The following is an 8000-nucleotide window of genomic DNA, read 5'->3' as shown; positions in this document are numbered from 1 at the left end:
TCCCTAAGTATTTTTCACGTGACTGTTGCAGAATCATTTTGTACTTTTACAGGAAATTTTGGAAATTTTATTGTGAAACGTTGCACTTATTGCTATTAAAATGTATTTGTTTCAACCAAGTATCATATTCTGTTAATACTTTTATTGAATTCAGATTCAATCACCCAATATATCTCTCTTCTTTCACTTTATTTCATCTCTAGGCTTGACAATTCCTTGATCCATACATAGTTTTACTTAAAAAAAAAGAATAGAAAAAAAATAAAAAGAGAGCCCTTTGGCATGATTCTAAAGACTTCACTCTAGCTGGACAATCAGCTACTAATTAAACTTCTTTAGTACAGTTGCTTAATCATAAATACATACCCAAACACATCTCTTTATTTTCCATGTGTATAGCATGACACATTCTGAAAATTTAAAATAAAATGCATATGTGAGAGGAATTAGATGTATTATAATCCACAGGGAAGAAATAGAATCAATGGTTTACATTCACATGGAAACAGATTTTCAGTTATACATTTCAAACCATTCCAAACTGGAATGAATTACCTTTTATTATGTACAAACAGATGTTATCCAAACAATTGCTGGAATGTTTAGGGGGAAAAAATCTTCTATAGGTTAGAAATTTGGAATAGATTATGATACTGTTCCAATCATCTCTGAGATTCTATTATTTTATTGAAAGTCTCACCAAGATTGCGATACATAGAGTGACTGAGATATTTTCATTCTGATCATTTTATCAACCACCACAACTACCACAGTAGGAATTGTCTTAGCTTTACGTAATTTTTTATGTCTGTTTATGCTGACTGCTGATATTCATAATGTTCTTTTCTAAATGTTTACCAACCCCATGTTAGGTAGTCACTTAGAGGATTTTGCCTCTAGTTTCTAATTGCCACTTCTCCTGTCCTCTCCTTGATTGAAAGTAGGAGCATTTGGTCTCTTCAGTCTTCTGCTGTTTCCCTTGATTTTTTGGCAATGGCTCTCAGTCACTTTTGCAATTACCTTAAGTTCCCTGAAGTACATTTGGCCTTGTTCTGAGAGTTTTTAGCTCGTTTAAATTAAGTTATCTTCCTCTTTTATGCCATTTTGGCTTCAATCCTTTTTTGCTGATGTTTGCTTGGTCTTTTCCAATTTAATGATCATTCTCCCCTTGCAGCTGATGGAGGAAACCACACATTCTATTCCCCAAACAGTAGGCAGAGCAATCTTTGTATTCCATACGATTATGAACTTCTCTTGCTTAAAGCCCTTGCATGGCATCTCACTGCATTGAAATAAGATCTACACTCTTCACCATGGCCTAACAAAGCTTGCCCTGTGCCCCAGCTATGTCTCTGCGCTCATGTCTACCACTATCTGTCTTGTCCACAATGTTTCAGCTGCACTTAATTTTTTAAAAATGTACCTCATACTTATCAAGCTTTCCCCCATTATTACTATTTCCCATTATTATTGTTGTTATTAATACAACCTTTGCCCTTGATGCCTTCTCTTCCTGGAATGCCTTCCACCCTGTGGCTTGTTTCTTGTCGTTTTGGTCTTGCCTCAAATGAATTCACCTTCGAGTGGCACTCTCTGGTCGCTCAAAACCAGTTTCCTTTTACCTCCCTCATCTGAAGCTACTTTCTATCTCATTATCCCATTTCTTGTTCTCCATGTCTTCTCTCACTATCCAAAATTATCTTATTTCCAATTTATGTACTTGCTCATTTTCTGCCTCCTTCCATTAGGATGTTTCTCTCCCATGAAAGCAGCCTTGTTTGTTATGTTCACTTCTGTACCCCTGTGCCTAGATTGGTGCCAACAGATATTAGGTCCTCTTCATAGGGGACCCAAATGAATGAATAGATGAATGGACAAGGGAGTAGGAATAGTGTGGGAAGAGTGGAGAGCTGAGGCCAGAATCAATACAGGGAACAGAAGAAGAGTAATCAGAGAAATAGGAGAAGGTCCAGCAAGATGAAATGCCACAGTAGGCAAGGGAAAGGAAGGTCTCTAGCTTGAGGGACACCTCTCCTTAGAGAGGACTCTAGCTAATTAAGCTCAGAGATTGAGGAACATGCTGAGGTACTCAGAGATTTGGAGGTGGAGGGGAGAGAATGGCTGCTGAAGGAAGAATGACATATGAGATATGCAGGGAGACATTAGTTTTCCTGAGGAAAGAACCCCATTTCCCTAAGATTACTGGGTAGGAATTAGAGACAGCAGTAGTGGCAGTAACATTGTAAGTAAAGATAAAGTATGGGGCCCTGAGACACACATATTGATCTTGGTAAAGCAGGAAGCCATATTATCCACTGGGCATAGGTGATGGGGAGGCACAGGGGACCTTGGGACAAGGGAGATGATCTGAGTTACTGGGGACCCCTTCTTGAAGCATAGAAGAATGTCTAGAGAAGCTTTTCAAGATCAACATATACCTGAACTAAGAGTCAAGATGCAGAAATCAGAGCCCAACCCAGGCAAGTCAAGTGACCTGCTTTCGCTATTTTATTATCTACTCTAAGTGGATTTGAAAAATAGTGCACATCCCATGGGACAAGGAAAGGGGAGAAACATGTTTATCTAAACTGTGGCCAAAGAGCACATATGAGAATGAGAGATAACAGCCTCCACCAAATCACTCCTTCATCCTGCTGGCCAGCTGTGTGGTATTGTCACCGGCCAAAGGAAGTTTGGGATTAGAACAGGAAGCAGTGAGTGACACGATGATTAGACTATGCAGTCCCTTCCTGGATTTGCACGTGGCAGAGAACCTGGTAGGTAAGATGGGGACAAGAAATGTTGTTGAAATGAATTGAATTTTATCTGAATGATTAGGGAAGCCTAAGCTTTCCCACCTTCACCCATAACAACATGCGGTGCATAAAAGAAGCCAGTGTTACCTGCTCTTGATGAATTGCTAGGAAGACCATGGTTATGTTTCAGGGAGAATGCTGTCAATGGGCAGTTTTGATCATTCAAACCTATAAATGGAAATAAAGAAAATATGATCAATGACAAAGTGCTTTAAGCTCCCCAGAAACAAAGTTATATTTCAAATATTGCTGTTAGTATGGCATAATTTTTTATGGATTTCTGGAATGCATATGGCCAGAGCTCTTAAAACAGAAGGAAAAAGTGTCTTGGAGAAATAAGAGCTATTATTATCTTTGGTGCTGATCTAAATCCTATTGTTGTTCTGATGTCTTGAGCAGAAGCATCACTGGGCTTTGGTTCACTCAATGCTCGTTAGAAACATTATTGAAGAAGAAAAAGAAACTATAAAATGTGGCCAGGAGCAGTGGCTCATGCCTGTAATCCTTGTACTCTGAGAGACTGAGGCGAGAGGATTCTTTGAGTTCAGGAGTTCAAGACCAGCTTGAGCTGAGCAAGAGTGAGACTGCATCTCTACTAAAAATACAAAAATTAGCTGGACGTTGTGGTGCCGCCTGTAGTCCCAGCTGCTCTGGAGGCTGAGACAGGAGGATCAGCCCAGGAGTTGGAGGTTGCAGTAAGTTATGATGACGCCCCTGCACTCTACCCAGAACGAAGGAGTGAGACTATGTCTCAAAAAAAAAAAAAGGAAGAAAGAAAAGAAAAAAAAACTACAAAATGAGACCCAAGTGGCAGACAGGAGGCTTATGTCCCAGTCCTAGTGCTACTCAGACATAGCATAATACTGACCTTTGAACTTAACCTCTGTGAACCAATTTTCTTTCTTTAATTGTTTGCCTCGCAGAGTTGCCTCACAGGGGCACAAAGGAGATAATACGAGTGGATGTGTCTTGGATTTTGTCAAGTCTCATAAAGCAAGAAGTGTTAGGCTCCTATTTAGATAATTTCTATCATCCTAACAGAAAAATGCTCAGCTGTTAGCTTCAGCATAATGAGAAATAATCAGCTTTACATGATTTCTCATCACCTCCATTATCATCTTCATCATTGTCATCATCTTCAGCATCATAATAATATTTGAAGGTATGCTTTGGCCCCAGTACAATGATATACACTTTATATGGGTTAATTCATTGAGTCCTCATAACAATTTTAAGGAGTAGGTACTATTAGTGTTCTCATTTTTTATTTTTTTTTTATTTTTTGAAGAAATAAATACAAGAGCAGTTAAATGTCTTGGTCACTCAAGTGCATGTGGCCAAACCATGGCTCAAACCTAACACTCTTTGTCTCTAAAGGATTAAGGACTTAACTCCTTCCTATAAGACCTTCATCATCATAAGACACTTCCATGTGCAAATCATCCAGGAAGTTTTAATGATTTGTTGTATAGAGTGGAGTTCTCAAATAAGTGCTCTGTGTGTGTATATATATGTGTATTTTTGTGTGAGAAAAAAATAAGGATAATACCTTTACTTAAAGAACTTCTAATATGATGGAAAAGTACAAAATTTAAGAAAATAGACATGGGAAAATCTAATATATCAATATTTTGTGTTATTTCTTTTTCTCTCTCCCTTTCTTTCTTCCTGGCTTATAATCACTTAACATTTAGAGAGCTCATATGGATTAACATGAATGAAAACTTCCCTGTTGTTGATTTGTTTTCCATAGAAGGTCCAATTGCTTGGCCTTGTCTTATATAATAGTTTTATTTTTAAGCCACAGAACATATTGTTTCATTGAATTCTCATGATATACCTGTGAAATATGAGAGATGAGTGTTCTATTTTAAAGATGGAAAAAACTGATAATCTAGAGAGATTAAATGATTGGTGTACTATTACACTTCATTCATTCATTCAGAAAACCTTTACTGAGTGCTGACTCTATGCCAGGTACTGTACTTGTCTCTGGCTTTAATTGTCTTTAACAATAACTGTGAAATAAGATAGTAAGGCCTACTGTATACAGGTGTCTTGGAAGATGGAGTCATAGCTTTAGGGATGTAGGAAGAGACAGTTGTAAAAGGTTTGAAACAGGTAATATTTGAGAGTGACTTAGAAAGGATTAGTAGAATTTCCTAAAGAGAAGGAATGGTAGTTGGGGAGTTTGTGAGTGTTCTGAGAGACTCACCTTGTCCATGCAGTTGGCACACTTGTGGTTCTGAATTTGAGGCACTTTTCATGGAATGACACTGCCATTTTCCAGTAAGGCTGTGCTTTGGAGTAGCCGAATGGAATAATGGGAAAAAATGAAATCTTTGGGGTCAGACAGGTTTATCTTGGGAACTCTGCTTGTTACCTCTGTAACCTTGGGCAAGTTATTTAATTCCTCTCAGCCTCAGTTTCTTCATACAAATAAAAACAATAATACTACCTACCCCATGCTATTTATGAGGATTAAATGCATTAAACATATGTATCACCTGGCACAATGCCTGGCTCTTCACATAAACTTAATAAATATTATTTTCTTTCTCATTCTTCATAAATAAGGGGTTGGCACTATTGTTACCTTCATTATCTTCATTTTTTTTTTTCCAGGAAACTACATTCAAGACAAGTTAAATGACTTGGTGACTCAACTTATGTGTGGCAGAACCACCAATTCTTTGTTTTCCATCCTTGGATTTCTCTTGATCATCACCCTCACGGACCTAGATTTCACAGCAGCTGTGTAGCCTATACACCAACTCTAGGATCAAAAGGGAAAAGGAAGGGCCTCTGTAACCAGACCATCTGAAACAACAACATAAGTTTTAAGAATTATTGCATTTCTGTAAGTACTTGCAAGACAACATGACTATGCCTAAAGTTTGGGAAAGACATAGTGCTGGACTTGGTATTTCAGAATGATTAATGAGGTCACACTGAAAAAGCCTGAGCTGAGTAGCTGCCAAGTTCCTTCATCTGCCATCAGACCTACTCTTCCCTGCTCCCACTCCATGCAGGCGACACATCCCACGGCTCCCACAGCACACACTTTGGGAAAATTGATCTGGCAGAATAGAAAACATGGAATGGAGAAAAATAGGAGAAATGATTGCAGTAGCTGTAGTGAGAGGGAAGAAGATCCTGACATAGGGCAGTGTGAGACAGAGACATCTGATTCTGGAGAAAATGTGAAGGTGTAATACCTTGGATTTGGCAAACAACAAGATAAGGGGCAAAGGAGGAAAAGTCATGGTAGATGGGGAAAACTTTTTATACTAATGGTATAAAACGTTATACCATTATGTATACAGAGGTTATAGAAAAGTTAGCAGGACTGGTGATTTGGGGGAGGAAAAAAAAAGATGGATCTTGGACCTTGTTTGCTATATTTTGGGTTTCAGATACTGAGAGATTGATTGTCTGGAAATTTATGTCAGGTCCTCACAAGAAATAAGAAGCTGGCGATCAAGATTTGAGGGTCATCCCTCTACAGTGATAATCAAAGGAGAGACGATAAAAAGATAGGTGTGAGGAGACCTGAATTTAGGAGAGTAGAGGAAGCAGTGGAGCCAGTAATGGAGACGAAAAAGAGTGATCAAAGTGAGAGGAGATCAAAACAATGGTGGAGTAAGGAGAGGGAACATTCCATGTCAACAGTGAATGCTGTAGCAGAGACTTGTTTGGGAAACATTGTCTGGGAGGCTTGGTAATTGGGAAATTACTGATGACTTTAAAAGGAGTTTGGCTGGAGAGGAGAGAGGGAGAAATATGTAATGGAAGATGTTAAGCAAGAAGTGTTGGTGCAAACCAGTGAGGGTGATTGGTTTAACTATAATTTCAAAACATTTGATAGTGGGAATGAAAGAGGGATTGGAAAATGATCAGACTTTAAGATAAGTAAGGATTTTCTTAGTGGTCGTATATGCAAAGGCTGAGATGTCAACTCATAAGGAAAGATGGAAGATGCCAGAACAGGGAGATATCTGGTGGACAAGCACAGAGCGAGGGAGGAGGAAGGGGCTTGGATCAAGAGCATTGGCTGAGGGCACAACCTCAGATGTAGGGGAGGAGGAGGAGGAGAAGGAGGAGGAGGAGGCTGGATACATAGAGATATTGAGGTAGGAACAAAAGAATTTAAAGTTCTCAAACAAGAGAGAATGTATCTCAGTAAGACAGGCAATAAAATCCTCCCCTATGAGTGAGGAACCAAACAGAACTGGGGCTTTGAGGAGAATGAGAGAAAAATGGAAAGGCCATGGAAAGTTGGATGCTGGATAAATTAAAAGTGAATAAAAGTTGATGTGAGTTATCAGTAGACCCAACAAAGAATAGATTTGGGGTGGATCCAATCCAATGGCTTCTCAACCTTCTCCAATAACACTTGGCAACCATCCCAGAAGGCCAGGGACTGGCAGGTTGGGACAGGAGAAGTTCAAGGTGTTCAGTTATCCTGGGATGGTAGTATGTTTGTGAAATGGTTAATCATATGCCAAGTCTGACAGAGGTGAGAGAAATGGAAACTAGAGAATCATAGAGTGGCTGGTGGTGAAAATAAAAATATGAAGCAATTTTAGGGCTTGCAAGCAGTTGGGAGAGGAGGAAGGGTGGGTGATGATGATCAGAGAGGATATTTTGGGAACTGGCATCTTTAATGTGGAGCCAAGTTGAGGGATAAACAGGTCTGTATCATGGGGTCCTTGCTAAGTGACTGAGGTACATTGCAAACAGAAGGCTCTGTAAGGAGACTGGGAGTATGTAATTTTTAAATTTATACACTTCTGTACAAATTTGAATTATTTTTTCAACAAGCAAATATTACTGTCCATTTTCCTTTTAAAAAACAATGAAAGCAAAACAAATATAGCTATGGCATTTCAAAGAACAAAACAGAGGGAGGAATTTCAGGTTCACATCTAGGTAAGTCAATAATTCTTTACTGAACTCACTATATGTTCTGCTGGACTGGATTAAAGTTGATGGATGTTTGGCAGGTATCTGGAATCCAAAGGAAAGAAAAGGAACATGTGAGGCCAGAATATGAGAAGCATTATCGGTGTGAATGATTGGCATTCCCCATGGTGATGGTGGAGAGAAGAGAGGATAGCCATTCTTCCCATGAAGTCACTGAGTAGGATGGGCGATCACAGGGAAGCTGGCAGAGGACCCTAA

This window comes from Lemur catta, chromosome 7 (genome assembly GCF_020740605.2).
Source record: "Lemur catta isolate mLemCat1 chromosome 7, mLemCat1.pri, whole genome shotgun sequence".
Classification (NCBI taxonomy): Eukaryota; Metazoa; Chordata; class Mammalia; order Primates; family Lemuridae; genus Lemur; species Lemur catta.
This window is presented reverse-complemented; position numbering follows the sequence as displayed.